This window comes from Barbus barbus (genome assembly GCF_936440315.1).
Source record: "Barbus barbus genome assembly, chromosome: 11".
Classification (NCBI taxonomy): Eukaryota; Metazoa; Chordata; class Actinopteri; order Cypriniformes; family Cyprinidae; genus Barbus; species Barbus barbus.
In genome coordinates this window covers 11,363,181-11,380,180 of record NC_136739.1, presented here as the reverse complement: position 1 = coordinate 11,380,180, position 17,000 = coordinate 11,363,181, and positions in this window count along the sequence as shown.

Sequence of the window (17,000 nt, the reverse complement as noted above, 5' to 3'; positions counted from 1 at the left end):
ACCATCACTTCGTGGACCTCCCAGACACCACTGCACTAAATTGGAGAGAAGGGACCTTCCAGTGTCTAGGAAGTGTCCGGGCCCGAGCCAGAATCAGCCCGCAATCGTCCACGGCTCTCCCAAGACCGCCGCCATTCACAACCCATGCAAGGCAGCCACCTATGGCCAACGCAAGCCCGCGCCATCCGCGGCCAGCGCAAGTCAGCCGCCCGTGGCCAATGCAAGCCCGCCGTCGTCCGTGAGGAAATTAACGCCGCCATGCGCGGCTCTCCCAAGCCCGCCGGCAATGAGTATGGCAAGCCCGCCGGTCGCTGCTCACCCAAGTCAAGTCAAGTCAAGTCACCTTTATTTATATAGCGCTAATTGTGTCAAAGCAACTGCACAATATCAAAAAGGAAAACAGTGTGTCAATAATGTAAAATGAAAAGATAAAAAAAAAGATTTTCAGTTAAAGGCATTTCATTATTGAATTCAGTGATGTCATCATCCAGCTCAGTTCAGTTTAAATAGTGTCTTTGCAATCAGGTCGATGATATCGCTGGAAATGAAGTGACCCCAACTAAGCAAGCCAGAGGCGACAGTGGCAAGGAACCAAAACTCCATCGGTGACAGAATGGAGATAAAAACCTTGGGAGAAACCAGGCTCAGTCGGGGGGCCAGTTCTCCTCTGGCCAAACGAACCAGCAGTTCAATTCCAAATGCAGCAAAGTCAGATTGTAAGGGCTCAACTGGTTCCAGTGTTTTTTTCCAATGGCTGTCTAAGTGGCGGGGTCCTCACTGGGGATCTGTCTCTGGCACTCATCTCCGCTGACGTTCAGGGCTGTAGAGGTCATCTCTGCATTTTGGACCAACTGTAATTTGTTGATCAAGCAGGCAGAACAACCACCCAATAAAGCATTACAATAGTCTAACCTTGAGATCATAAACGCACAAATTAGTATTTCTGCATTTGACGTTGAGAGCATAGATCGCAATTTAGATATGTTTTTGAGATAGAAAAACTCAAACAGCACACCTAGGTTCCTAACTGATGAAGAAGAATTGACAGAGCAGCCGTCAAATGTTAGATAGTGTTCTAGGTTATTACATGTGGGGTTTTTAGGTCTGATAATTAACACCTCTGTTTTTTTTTGTTTCTTTTTGTTCCCTTTGTTTCTCAATTTGGTGTGATTCACTGGGCCGTGAAGAAATATAGAGCTGAGTATCATCAGCATAACAGTGAAAACTAACACCATGTCTCCTGATAATATCTCCCAAGGGTAACATGTAAAGCGTGAAAAGTAACGTCCCTAGTACTGAGCCTTGAAGTACTCCATACTGCACTTGTGATCGATATGATACCTCTTCATTCACTGCTACGAACTGATGGCGTTCAGATAAGTATGATTTGAACCATGCTAATGCACTTCCACTAATGCCAATAAAGTGTTCTAGTCTATTTAAAAGAATGTTGTGGTTGATATTGTCGAACGCAGCGCTAAGATCCAGTAGAACTAATAAAGAGATAGAACCACGGTCAGATGATAGAAGCAGGTCATTTGTAACTCTAATGAGAGCAGTCTCAGTACTATGATATGGTGTAAATCCTGACTGGAATTCCTCACAAATACTATTGTTCTCTAAGAAGGAATATAATTGCGAGGATACTACCTTTTCTAGTATCTTTGACAGAAAAGGGAGATTTGAGATCGGTCTGTTATTAACTAAATCTTTGGTTTTTTTTAATGAGAGGCTTAATAACAGCCAGTTTGAAGGTTTTGGGGACATATCCTAATGACAGTGATGAATTAATAATAGCCAAAAGAGGATCTATGACTTCTGAAAGCAGATCTTTTAGTAGTTTAGATGGAATAGGGTCTAACATACATGTTGTTGGTTTAGATGATTTAACAAATTTATACAATTCTTCCTCTCCTATAGTAGAGAATGAGTTAAATTGTTCCTCAGGGGTAATAGTGCTGATGCGATATTGTAGCTGACGGCTGCATGGTTACAATTTTATCTCTGATAGAATCGATCTTGGAAGTAAAGAGGAAGGTGAAGTCGTGGCCTAATGGTTAGAGAGTTGGACTCGTAATCGAAAGGTTGCGGGCTCGAGTCCCCGGCCGGCAGGGATTGTAGGTGGGGGGAGTGAATGTACAGCGCTCTCTCCACCCTCAATACCACGACTGAGGTGCCCTTGAGCAAGGCACCGAACCCCCAACTGCTCCCCGGGCGCTGCAGCATGGCTGCCCACTGCTCCGGGTGTGTGTTCACGGTGTGTGTGTGTGTGTGTGTGTGCATTTGTTCACTACTCACTGCTGTGTGTGTGCACTTGGATGGGTTAAACGTAGTTCATAAAGTCATTACTGCTGTGATTTTGGGAAATGCCTACACCGGTTGATGCTTTATTTTTTGTTAATTTAGTGACTGTATTGAATAAATGTTTGTTTTCTTCTAGAAGAGACGAAAAGTAATCAGATCTAGCAGTTTTTAATGCTTTTCTGTAGGATAGGGTATGTTCCCGTCAGGCTATATGAAATACCTCTAGTTTTGCTTTCCTCCATCTGCGCTCCATTTTCTGGGCTGCTCTCTTTAAGGTGCGAGTGTGCTCATTATACCACGGAGTCAGACTGTTTTCTTTGATCTTCCTGAAGCGTAAAGGAGCAACTGTATCTAAAGTGCTAGAAACGAGAAAGTCCATAGTTTCTGTTACATCATCAAGTTTTTCTGCACTGTTGGATATGCTGAGGAATTGAGATAAATCAGGAAGATTACTTACAAAGCAGTCTTTTGTGGTAGAGGTGATAGTTCTACCATACTTCTAACAAGGTGTAGAATTTACAGTTTTAGCTATATGGAGTTTACACAAGACTAGATAATGATCTGAGATATCATCGCTTTGCTGCAGAATTTCAACACCACTAACATCAATTCCATGTGACATTATTAAATCTAGAGTATGATTTCGACAATGAGTAGGTCCGGAAACGTGTTGTCTAACCCCAACAGAATGTCTATGAATGCTGATCCTAATGCATCTTTTTCATTATCGACATGGATATTAAAATCGCCCACAATTAAGACTTTATCTGCAGCCAGTACTAACTCAGATAGAAAATCAGCAAATTCTTTAATAAAGTCTGTATGGTGTCCTGGTGGCCTGTACACAGTAGCCAGTACAAACATCACAGGGGATTTATCACTAACACGTGTTTCTCTAGATAATGTTATACGCAGCACCATAACTTCAAACGAGTTATACTGAAAGCCTGCCCTCCGAGAAATACTGAGAATATTGCTATAAATTGTAGCAACACCTCCCCTTTTACCTTTCGGACGTGGCTCATTTTTATAGCAGTAATCTTGGGGAGTGGACTCATTTAAAGTAATGTATTCATCTGGTTTTAGCCATGTTTCTGTCAAACAGAGCAAATCTAGATTATTATCATTGATCAAATCATTTACAAAAAGTGCTTTTGTAGAAATGGACCTGATATTCAGTAAGCCAAGCTTTGTCAATTGTTTCTCTGTATTGTAAACATTTTTTTTATTTGTTGAACATCAATTAAATTGTTACTCTTAATTTGATTTGGACGTTTTCTGTATTTTCTAGTTCGGGGAACAGACACAGTCTCTATAGTGTGATATCTGGGTGAAGGAGTCTCTATGTGCTGAGAATTAACTGACTTCTATGACATATGGCGGCTAGCAGACGGTCGGTTTAGCCAGTCTGACTGGCGAAGTCGAACATCATTAGCGCCGACGTGGATAACAATCTTACTGAATTTACATTTAGCATTAGTCAGCACTTTTAAATTTGCCATGTCAGGTGCTCTGGCTCCCCGTAAACAATGTACTATGGTGGCTGGTGTCTTTATTTTCACCTTTCGTACAATAGAATCGCCAATAACCAGAGCACTTTCATCAGGTTTCTCAGTGGATGTGTCACTGAGTGGGGAGAACCAATTTGATGTTCTGATCAGAACGGAAGAGCGATGTTTTGACCCGCGACTAGGCCGCCTTACAGTCACCCAGCTGCCCTGCTGCACGGGCTCAACTGGAACCGAACAATGTACAGGACTCCCTGAGCTAGTCGCATCCAAAGCAGTATCTACAGCCCTCACATTCTTACTATCCTCAACTAAAGTTTGGATGCGTGTCTCTAATTCTGAAACCTTCTCTGTCAGCCTAACTGTTTCCCTGCATTTATCACATGTGAATCCCTCATCGCCGACAGAGAGAGATAAACTATACATGTGACATGAAGTGCAAACAACAATAGCAGGAGAAGAAGCCATTACTCACCGTGACTGATGAATGATACCAACTTAACTTACCACTTACCACTGTTGTTTGATGAACTTGTAAAAAACGGAGCGAGAGAGAAATGAAAACGGAGCGAGAAAAAAGAAAACAATAATAGGCACGAATAGAAATGCGAATGCAACCACGAGTAACAAGCTAACCAGCTGATGCTGATGGTTTTAAAAAGCGAACGATCAAATTAATTAGATTAGTTTGATAGATAATACCAGAAATATGGTGGGAATTAAGTTATATATTATCACTTTAAAATACAGAGAGTGAAAGTAATGTGGCGATGCAGAGAGCCAAACAGTACTGAGGAAGTTATAGGCTAGGTGGAACCTACCCCAAAAACACCGACTACGCCACCCTGGGAATTTCACCCAGAGAATGATTCTGTATTTCCTAATTACACTACTATTGATTCACTTAAGGACACACAGGTAAGTAAACAATTCAGCCAGAGACGAAGTTCAAATTTTAAAAGAGATACAAATTTTATTCAATAAATTTAAAACACAATTCAGAACACATTCATACTTGCTGAGGCCTACCGATGGAGGAGAAAGGAGTCACAAAGGCACGAAGAAATCCCAGGGCAGGCCACCACGTGAACACACAAACACTAAAAAAAACACAACAGTGAACACAGCAAAGAAAGAAAAATCGTAGTAGACGACACAGCACGCAGGAAGGGGATACCACCACCCGGACACCAATACCACCACCTTCGGCAAACAACTGAAACAGACACAAACACACGATCAAAGGGAATTCACTCAACAGAACAAGAAATCAATATAATATTTAAAAGGAAGAAAATGAATTGAAATAAACTTCAAATCACAAAATAACCAAACTGCCCGAACCAACAATGGCTCCAAGAGGCAGTAAACTAGAAAAATAAGATCAATCCTAAAGACATTTCTCACTAAACAAAGGAAAACAAAATAGACAAAAAGTACAATGAAACCTTGGCCAAGGGAAAACAAATTCAGTAATAAGACAAAATATAAATAAACTAATCCAGTTAATACATTTCTCACAAGATAAACTAGAATCACTAATAAAGAAACAAACTAGAAATGCAAATTAACAATGGAAAACAAAATAATAAAAAAATATAAACATTTAGCCCAAATTATAACTATAAAGAGCCAACCCCTTTTTAGCTGCATTCAACCAGTTTAAAATACTGGCCCACATCGGACTGGAGGCTCACACATTCGACCGTATGGCTGTGATTGCCCAGTGGCCGTGAAGGCAGAACGGGCGGGCAATAATCAAGTCAAATTGCTGATATAAATGTTCAAAACGTACACATTAACAGCTGTCCAAAGCGGGCATGCAGCGATCGAGTAGAGCTGGTAATACAATGTTCAAAATCTGCAGTAAAGAGACAGCAGTGCAGTCACTGCAGTGATCGATTAACGTTGAGTTGCTGGTACGTAGGTGCAAAACACACGAGGAAACAGCTGTCCCGGACCAGCAGACAGCGCGATCGAATAAAGTGCTGATACAATGTTCAAAATATACACGTTAGGCAAGCAACACTCCAGGACGGACGTACAGTAATCAAATAATGTTAAGATTGATGGAACAATGTTCAGAATGTACGTGAAACAAACAGCAATCCAGGCAAAACAGCAGCTAGTGAATAAATGCTCTGCAACTGACGTCAATCTCCAGATGAACCAGCCCAGTTCCTGTTATTTATAAAAAAATTTATTAACCCCAAATCAAACAAATGAATCCTACCTCATGTATCCTACATACCGATCAAGCAGCATTTTGTATCACCCAGGAGGAGGCAGCTCAAAGGGTACAAACAGTACAGGCAGCTTTCGATAACCTCCGCTTTTAAGTGCGTTGAACGACGGAGTAAAGGACTGGCCCGCCCACCGGAGATCTATAAGCGTTCAATGCATAGTAAACATAACGGCAGCCGATACCAATCAAATAAAGGCAACAAACAACAACGCCGCTACTTTACCTGTAGCACAGCAGAGCAGCGCACGGAATGAGTGACCCGGAAGTATGACCAACTTCCGTCACCAGCGAGCAAGAGGTCAGTCAGACGGACTACTACCTGTATTTATGGGGGGCGCCGGTGGCAGTGATTGGCCAAAAGAACGCAAGCTCGTTATGAGTTAACTCATACTGCTACAATCCACCCCACCTTTTGGATTGTCGCCCCGACGATAAATCAATAAAATTAAGAATACCATATACTAGCTCCAAGGCCGAAATAGCGCCACTACTGCGTTGGACACAGGGTCAGGAGGATCAGCAGCATTGTCCGCTGCCACTACCGGTCTTGGCAGGTGATAGACATTGGAATGCTGGCCCGCAGTTGACCGTGCTGTCCGACGCCTGGCCACTTCACTCCCTGCTGGAACAACCCGAGGCAAAGGGGATAAAGAGGGAGTAGGTCCTTCTGGTGCCCTGGTAGCAATAGGCACGAATGGGGCTTGCCCCGTAGGTGGCAAATAAGCTGGTAGGCGCTGCAACCGAGGAGTGGTTTGAGTAACCGATACTTGAGTGGGGGTTACCAAAGGAGCCTCATGCCTCAACACCAACAGATCATCCCCTGACAACTCGTCCTCTGACTGAGGCAGGTCAGCAAGAGGTGAACAAGGTGAGGCAACCTCACTTGAAGGATGAGCTTCAACCACTGCCTTCAACATTGCACGGTTAACCTGCCTGGCTTTGGTCGGTTCATCCACTGGTGCAATTGTGTACACAGACCCTCCCTCTCTGGGCACTTTGAGGACTCTGTACTGTACAGGACCGTAAAGGTCACGGAGCTTATGACGCCCCCGTGCAGTAAAGTCACGGAACCACACTAGCTGGCCCAATTTAAAGGGCAAAGCTCTCCCCCGGCGATCATGGCGGTTCTTACGACGCTCTGCAGCAACCCGCAACCTCTCTGTAGCGCCTTCAAAGGCCAACTGCAAGCGGGTCTGGTGCTCCTCAATCCACTCATGGATGTGTCCACCCACAGGATCCTGAACTCTACCTAACAGGAAGTCGACTGGTAGTCTAGGCTCCTGTCCAAACATTAAAAAGAACGGAGACTCACCAGTTGACTGATGGGGGGTGGTGTTATAAGAGAACAGGACCTGTGGCAAGCAGGAACTCCAGTCCCTCTTCCGAGACACTGGCAGAGTGCGCAACAAGTTATGGAGCGTCCTATTAAACCGTTCGCATTGGCCATTCCCAGCCGGATGGTATGGCGTGGTGCGCGACTTTTCAATGCCATAAAGGCGACACAGTTGTTGAATAAGGGAGCTCTCAAAGTTGCGGCCCTGATCAGAGTGGATACGGGCAGGAACACCAAACTTGGAGAACCACTCTACTACCAAAGCTTGGGCCACAGTGGGGGCCCGTTGGTCAGAGGTGGGAACAGCAAGTGTGTATTTGCTAAAAACATCCGTCATAACCAATACATTTTCTAAACCACTCTGGGTGGGTTCTAACACTGTATAGTCAATGGCTACAATCTCATTAGGCCGTGAGGCCAGCAGGTGCCCCATAAAACTAAACCTAGGACGTTGAGAGTCTTTGCCAACTTGGCACCTCTCACAGGCCTGACACCACTTGGACACGTCTGCGGTCATACCCGGCCAATAACAGCGCTGGCGTAGGAGCTCCAACGTCCTTTCGATGCCCTGATGGCCATGCTCCTGGTGGACCTTAGTAAGCACCTCTTCCTTTAGGGAAGCAGGCACCACCACCTGCAAGACTACTTCCGCACCGTCAGGGCGAAACACCTGGCGATACAGGACATCATTCCTCTCAACCAGCCTGTCCCACTGTTGAAGTAACGCCAATGCAGGCCGGGACGCCCTTTGACGCTCTTCAAAGTTGGGACGCTGCTCACGTCTCCAAAACACTAAGACCTCCTGAATAACTGGATCAGCCTGCTGGAGGGTACAGATATCAAAAGTGGTGAGATGAGGCAGGACCATAACAGCAGATTGAATAGCTTCAGGTCCCTGAAGAGCCTGCCGCAGAGGCTTGGGGAGTGATGTACCAGGAAGCATAGCTTCCATGTCGGCTGGGGCCGGAGGATACTGGCGGGAGAGAGCATCCGCATTCTTGTTATTTCTACCTGAGCGATACTTTACCTCGAAATCAAATGACGCAAGCTGGGCTGCCCAGCGTTGTTCAGTTGCACCAAGTTTAGCCGATGACAAATGGCTAAGCGGATTATTGTCAGTAAAGACCACACATTTATGGCCCAGCAGATACTCCCGAAATTTCTCCGTCATGGCCCACTTGAGTGCAACAAATTCCAATTTCATAGAGCTGTAGTTCACCCAGATGTGCCACCAGCTTGTGTAAAGGGGCCGCCAGCTTCGCAAAACCCTCCACAAAGCGGCGGTAATAACTGGCAAACCCAAGAAACGACCGCAGCTCTAAAACAGTAGCCGGAGCCTGCCAGTTGGATACCACCTCTACCTTGCTTGGATCCGTGCCAACCCCCTTACTGGAGATCACATGCCCCAGATAACGCACCTCTTTCTGGAAAAAGGCACATTTGGTGAGCTTTGCCTTTAGATTTTCCCGTTGAAGACGACCCAGCACTACTTCCAACCTCTCTAAGTGCTGCTGGATTGTGGAGGAGAAAACCACAATGTCGTCAAGGTAAAGCAACAAGGACTGATTTTGTTGGTCACCAAACAGCCGTTGCATCAATCTTTGAAAGGTGCCAGGGGCGTTACAAAGCCCAAAGGGCATGCGATTCCATTCGAAAAGCCCAAAGGGCGTGCAAAACGCAGTCTTGGGCCGATCTGCCTCAGTAACTGGGACCTGGTTATACCCACTGGCCAGGTCCAGGGTAGAAAACCAGCGAGCACCCGTGAGTGCATCCAAGGATTCCTCAATGCGAGGAAGAGGGAAAGCATCTTTCCGGGTTTTACAATTAAGCTGCCTATAGTCAACACACATTCTTAGGGCTCCATCCTTTTTCTTAACAAGGACAATAGGACTAGCATAAGGACTGCTACTCTCCCTGATCACCTGTGCCTCCAGAAGTTGGTGAATGTGCTCTTTAACCAGCTCGTAGTCAGATGGAGGAATCCGCCGATAGCGTTGCCTGACAGGAACATTATCTAAAAGAGGAATGTCATGGCTAATCAGGTTAGTACAGCCAAGGTCTCCATCATGAGTGGAAAAGACAGAGCTGTATCTCCCAAGGAGGGACTTTACCGAACCCTGTTCTTCAGCAGACAATGATGAAAGGTCCATGACAGCTATCTGATCCTGCACTGTAGGAGCAGCAATCTGAGAGGCCACTGTGGCCACACCTAAAGGTACCTCAGTAACTCCTGTAGGCAGACTAACAACGCAAACATTGTCCAATGTACCTACAACAGTGCGTGGATAAAGCAGCACATCAATAGTACCTACATTCACCACTGGGATATAAGCAGTACCCCTTACCACCCGAACCAAGGCAGGAGACGCAAGAAGTCCAGCTGGTAGGCCAGAGCTAAGAGGTTCAAACAACACAGTATTCTCAAAGTATTGCGCTGAGCATGTGGTAGTGACTATTTTCATCACACCCCCAGGAATCCGGCAAGCCTTCCTGCCTCGCACTCTTACCTTACCAGCTGCATCATCCAGGCCACGAGTGCTGGCCTGCTGGCACCCTTGCAACGCCTTCACAACCGGTTCTGGACTGTTGGCAACCATGGGTAAGTCAAACATGGCCAAGCCATGCCGACTAAACAGCTCTCTGTAGCATCTGCGAATCACGTTCATCCCCAAAATACCAGGGACCTGAGAAGACACACCACCAGGGGGATCCTTAACTACCAGCAACCCACACCGCTGCAATAATTTACCACAAAGCTTAATATCAAGCTCCAAGTAGCCAAGATAGGGAATGGCCAACCCATTGGCTGCCCTGAGCTGCAGCCAGTGACAAGACTGGAGCCTCTCTTGACCCCATGGCTCGAATTGCTGGAGAAAGAAACTCTCTGTGAGTGTAGAAACCATTGAACCGGTGTCTACCAGGCAAGGAACCTCAACCCCCCCCATACACACATCTAAATGTGGACAAGATGACATCAGTTTTGACGTGTCCGCCAAATGATTAACCGCCAATGAACCAATATCTGCCCCCCCCGAACCGTGGCTCTGCAATTCGGCGGGTGCTAGTTTTCCGACGCCGGAGCAGGACGAGACCGCCTGTTAAAAGGTAGAGGGGCAGGCGAAGGAAAATGTGCTCGAACAGGGACACGTTCTCCTTCACACTCCCTGGCAAAATGGCCAGGCTGCTGGCACCGCCTACATATTATGGGGCCATTATGAGATGAACGACCGCGCTGGCTAGAGCTCTGCATGCGGGCAATGCTTTGAGTAAGCTGGTTGAGCTGCCCTTGCTGCAGCTTTAGCATCTCTCGCATTTCACTCAGCTCAGATATTTGGGGTGAGTTAACAACCGACCGAGGATCACTCTGAACGCCACACTGGAAGCCAAGGGCTGAAGGGACAGAGTGACTCCGGCCCCTAGCGCCCCCTGGCAAACCCTCTCGCTCCCACCGAATCGCCTCTGCCCTCACCTCCAGCAAAGCAGCGGACGGCTGTCTACGCACAAACTGTTTCAACTCGCGACGGAGAGCGCCGTCAAGCACATGCTCAACAAATTGATCGCGTAGCAAAACTTCGGCATTTGGTATATCACTAGGAGCACGCTGCTTTACCGAAGCCATAAGGCTCATTAGCGCGAGGGAGAACTCTTGCAAGGTTTCCCCCTCCTGCTGCCGGCGGGAGAAAAACGCTTCCTGCAAGGCTACATAAGACTCACAACAACCGTAAAGCTCCTGTAAGACGGAAATTATCTTAGCTGGGTCCTCACGTTCGACACTGGGACGAAACTTTACTTCGTCGCGGGCTTCCCCTTCTAGGTGATCAAACAAAAAGAATGCCTGATCGGACGTTGACAAGTGGCGTGCCCTCATACAAGCTTGCACTTCCTCAATCCATTCTGTTAACCCTATGCCTGATCTTCCCCTAAACATAGGACATTTTCGGTCACGGGGCACAAAAACCAATCTGTAGGGGTTCTAGTCACTGGTAAAGCAGTAGGTAACACATTAGAGGGTGCGGAACTAGGTCCAGGCACGGCGGCAGCCTGTTCCAGGCGCAGCCTCTCATTATCTGCTCTTAACTGCTCAACTAAGTCCCTCAACTCCTGTAACTCTCCCTCCATACTTATCCTGCCCAATAAAGGGGAAACTCTCCCGTTAGGAGATAGGAAGGTGGAGAAAGAACACCAGCTGCTGTTTTGCCTGTAACACAGAACAAAGAAAGAAAATGTGAACACTCTTGGACAAATCAAAATACACCCAGGACCACAAAGGAGCAACAATAACCAAATGCAACAAAATTGAACACGTCTCGGCTTTAAATTGTAAACCCTGCCGACTACGCCAAGAATGTGGCGATGCAGAGAGCCAAACAGTACTGAGGAAGTTATAGGCTAGGTGCAACCTACCCCAAAAACACCGACTACGCCACCCTGGGAATTTCACCCAGAGAATGATTCTGTATTTCCTAATTACACTACTATTGATTCACTTAAGGACACACAGGTAAGTAAACAATTCAGCCAGAGACGAAGTTCAAATTTTAAAAGAGATACAAATTTTATTCAATAAATTTAAAACACAATTCAGAACACATTCATACTTGCTGAGGCCTACCGATGGAGGAGAAAGGAGTCACAAAGGCACGAAGAAATCCCAGGGCAGGCCACCACGTGAACACACAAACACTAAAAAAAACACAACAGTGAACACAGCAAAGAAAGAAAAATCGTAGTAGACGACACAGCACGCAGGAAGGGGATACCACCACCCGGACACCAATACCACCACCTTCGGCAAACAACTGAAACAGACACAAACACACGATCAAAGGGAATTCACTCAACAGAACAAGAAATCAATATAATATTTAAAAGGAAGAAAATGAATTGAAATAAACTTCAAATCACAAAATAACCAAACTGCCCGAACCAACAATGGCTCCAAGAGGCAGTAAACTAGAAAAATAAGATCAATCCTAAAGACATTTCTCACTAAACAAAGGAAAACAAAATAGACAAAAAGTACAATGAAACCTTGGCCAAGGGAAAACAAATTCAGTAATAAGACAAAATATAAATAAACTAATCCAGTTAATACATTTCTCACAAGATAAACTAGAATCACTAATAAAGAAACAAACTAGAAATGCAAATTAACAATGGAAAACAAAATAATAAAAAAATATAAACATTTAGCCCAAATTATAACTATAAAGAGCCAACCCCTTTTTAGCTGCATTCAACCAGTTTAAAATACTGGCCCACATCGGACTGGAGGCTCACACATTCGACCGTATGGCTGTGATTGCCCAGTGGCCGTGAAGGCAGAACGGGCGGGCAATAATCAAGTCAAATTGCTGATATAAATGTTCAAAACGTACACATTAACAGCTGTCCAAAGCGGGCATGCAGCGATCGAGTAGAGCTGGTAATACAATGTTCAAAATCTGCAGTAAAGAGACAGCAGTGCAGTCACTGCAGTGATCGATTAACGTTGAGTTGCTGGTACGTAGGTGCAAAACACACGAGGAAACAGCTGTCCCGGACCAGCAGACAGCGCGATCGAATAAAGTGCTGATACAATGTTCAAAATATACACGTTAGGCAAGCAACACTCCAGGACGGACGTACAGTAATCAAATAATGTTAAGATTGATGGAACAATGTTCAGAATGTACGTGAAACAAACAGCAATCCAGGCAAAACAGCAGCTAGTGAATAAATGCTCTGCAACTGACGTCAATCTCCAGATGAACCAGCCCAGTTCCTGTTATTTATAAAAAAATTTATTAACCCCAAATCAAACAAATGAATCCTACCTCATGTATCCTACATACCGATCAAGCAGCATTTTGTATCACCCAGGAGGAGGCAGCTCAAAGGGTACAAACAGTACAGGCAGCTTTCGATAACCTCCGCTTTTAAGTGCGTTGAACGACGGAGTAAAGGACTGGCCCGCCCACCGGAGATCTATAAGCGTTCAATGCATAGTAAACATAACGGCAGCCGATACCAATCAAATAAAGGCAACAAACAACAACGCCGCTACTTTACCTGTAGCACAGCAGAGCAGCGCACGGAATGAGTGACCCGGAAGTATGACCAACTTCCGTCACCAGCGAGCAAGAGGTCAGTCAGACGGACTACTACCTGTATTTATGGGGGGCGCCGGTGGCAGTGATTGGCCAAAAGAACGCAAGCTCGTTATGAGTTAACTCATACTGCTACAGTAAGGTAAAGATTCAATAATAAAAAAAAAAAGCGGAGTTACAAACACAAACCTCTCAGAAGCACAACAGACAGGGACAGACTGAAGCAATCGATCACCAAGTGAAATTCAGTGAAATTTTATTTCCGTGGCGTGATATAAAGCGAAGATATAAAGATATGAACATATAAAGCCAAGCCCAGTGCCAGTCCCTCGAAAGCGCTATGCCGTTGCTTCCAGAGCGCCCTCCAGTGCCAGCTCCTCGACAGTGCCCTCCAGTGCCAGTTCCTCGCAAGCGCCCTCCAGTGCCCACCTCTCCAGGGCCAGTTCCTCCAGTGCCTGCCTCTCCAGGGCCAGTTCCTCCAGTGCCTGCCTCTCCAGGGCCAGTCCCTCCAGTGTCCGCCTCTCTAGGGTCAGTCCCTCCAGTGCTCGCCTCTCTAGGGTCAGTCCCTCCAGTGCCCGCCTCTCCAGGGCCAGTCCCTCCAATGCCCGCCTCTCCAGGGCCAGTTCCTCCAGTGCCCGCCTCTCCAGGGCCAGATCCTCGAGAGTCCGCACTTCCAGAGCGCCCCCAAGAGTCCGTGCTTCCAGAGCGCCCCCAAGAATCCGTGCTTCCAGTGCACCCCCAAGAGTCCGCTCCTCCCGAACGCCCCCAAGTGCCCGCTTCTCCAAAACGCCACACCGATCAAGCCCCTACTTCCTCCCAGGGAATATTTTTTGGGGGGGATTGTAGGGCTCCTGCCATAGAGGCGGCCCATCATGGCCTCCCAAATAGAGGCCGTCTGTTATGTCTCCTGGTCCCTGGAGGCCTCCAGAGCGCCCACCTCCCCTCCCCGTTGGATGTTGTGAGGCGCAGGACGTTCCTTCCGGGAGGGGGGAGTAAATGTCAGTCCTGTCTTCCTGTGTCTTGTAATTCCCCTCCTCTCGTGCCCATATTTGGTTTTCTTTTTCCTTTTTAGTTTCCTTGATTAGTTTCCAGCCGTGTATTATTAATTATCCAGTTTACTCCTGTTTATAAGCACTGTGTTCCCTGAGTCTGGTGTCAGCTGTTATACATGTTCTAGCGATTGGATTAATAAATATTGTTATTTGAAGAGTTCCTTGCCTCCCCGTTTCCTTGCTCCAGCAAACGTGACAATAACACTGATGCTATACTGTGAATATAAAATGGCCTTATATAACATTTAATTTTAAGTCCTGAGCTGTTCTGTTGTTTATTGGCGGTTTGTGCATTGATAGCCAGCTGTGCTTTGACATAAAACACCGTAAACTATGTCACTAAGGTGTGTCAGTGCTGCAGTGTGTTAGGGTTTGTATTTATTGTAAACAGTATGCAAATTAAACCCTTTTAAAATATTTTGTCCTGCAATAGTCTCATTTGTTTTTATTTCAGTAGATCCCAGTTAATCAAACTACAACAAAAACAGATATTTGAGTGGAAATGTGGACTGTAGAAAAACAGTTTTGTGTGCAAACCAAAAAGCCTCTTGGTGACTCATCTAAAAATTCCTTCCTTTCGTTCTATGTCTTTCCAGACGCCTTGTGACACAAAGCCCTTAGTGTTCCCTGCATCACAGACACAATGTGGACTATGTGTTTAATTGTGAGTGGGGTGGTTGTAAACACAGCATTTAAAACCCTTCTTTGTGAATCAGAGGTGTGGATTTGCATCTGGAGGACCCAGTGATTCATCTGCTGCTTCTTTATCGTCTGTTTTGGGAGAGCCACATTCTTCTACTTCCTACGATGACACATTGTACTATTGTCCCATGGTACCTCTGGCAATGTGATTGGATGTTTTATGTGTGAGGGCGGGACTTGGTGACCTACATGTGAACTTGGGCACAGGAGGGAAAGAGCTGGAAGTTCTGACTGGTACAGTATACGAAAATCCATGTTGAGAGAAATACAAAGCATATGCCTTTGATTTTTTTTTCTTCTTTTATTGATTTTATTCTTCCAGATTAAAAATTAATAAGCTTTGCAAAGTAATACCATACTCTCCTCTATAAGTGACATAATTCCAGGTATCATTCATGTCCAAAGCACAAATGGTACAGAAGAGTTATGCATTTAGGAAATATTAAATAGACAATTCAGCTGTAAATTTCAAAGTTAAACTCTTATAGTTATTTAATCATAAGCATAAAAAATACATTTTGGTTAATCTAGCTGTTACAGTTATAAATGTTTTAATTGAATCTAAATAGTGTAAACCCTGGGGGAATTTCAGCATGGTTTTCATATACACACACTCGCATACATCAGGTATGAGACTATGTATTATGCTGTCAAAAAATTAAATGGAGAAATAATTCTAACGGGCACCTTCTGACCCTTCATATTTTCTGTCTATTACAAAGGTATAAAGTAATGCATAATTATAGGCCGATCTATTAAAATGCACAAATAATTTATGTTTATGCAAAATTATTTTGGACCACTTTATGGGAGAATTGCTAGCCATGCATAACTATAACTATTTACAGCTAAAAAAAAAAAAAAAAGTATGTGTCTTTGTGCGAAATTAATCACAGAAAAGGCTGATCTTGATGTCTGAAGACATTTTCAGTGCGCTGCTGTTTAGATGGTCATAAAGAGATGTTTACTTGTCGTGCATATTGACTACACTAAAAGCAAACAATGTTTTTGCTAATGATCATCTGTTCTTAGCGACTGCTTAGTGGGACTCTGGACCCCCCATGCTACTCAGGTGGGCATAATTACATTTCTTAAGGTCAACCTCTCACCAGGATGAATTAGTGAAATTACATAGTTGACCACTCTAGGGCGTAGATCCAAATGCAATTAACTTAGTTAATAGATCTCCAGTAACCTACAATGCCACAAAACGTGAATAGGGCCCATTCAACACAGGGGCCACACACAAAGACAGTTCGCTTGGAGACATTTTCAAACTCCCTTCTTTGATTGCTGATGTCACCAGCCAGCTTTTTCTGTGCAAATGTGAAAATATTCAAATACCAAGATGAGGCAGGGTGTTTAGGGCCTATATGCTAAGACAAACACTGGAGCCTGCAGCAAGAGCTCTTTTTATTTGTTTAAATGTGCAATAGGGAGAAAGCTATGAGATATTGATTAGCGTATACCCTGATCAATCCCACTAAATGATTGGCTGTAAGCCCTAGGATCTCCTGCAGGCTACAGGAGAGAGAGGCAGACAGTGAGATCTGGGATGGCCTCTACAGTCTAGAGAGCAATGCTAATGCACTCTAAACAGGGCCTTAGCTGAGTGGGGGCTTTCAATCAAGAGAGGCCAGCAGTTCAACTCCCTCTGAGCGTAATCCTGGCCAGTCGACCCCAGGGACCTGCCTCTTTTCTTCTACACAGCCAGTGGCACAGATATTATATACCTATATGTAGATACAGGGTGAGAATAAATTAATG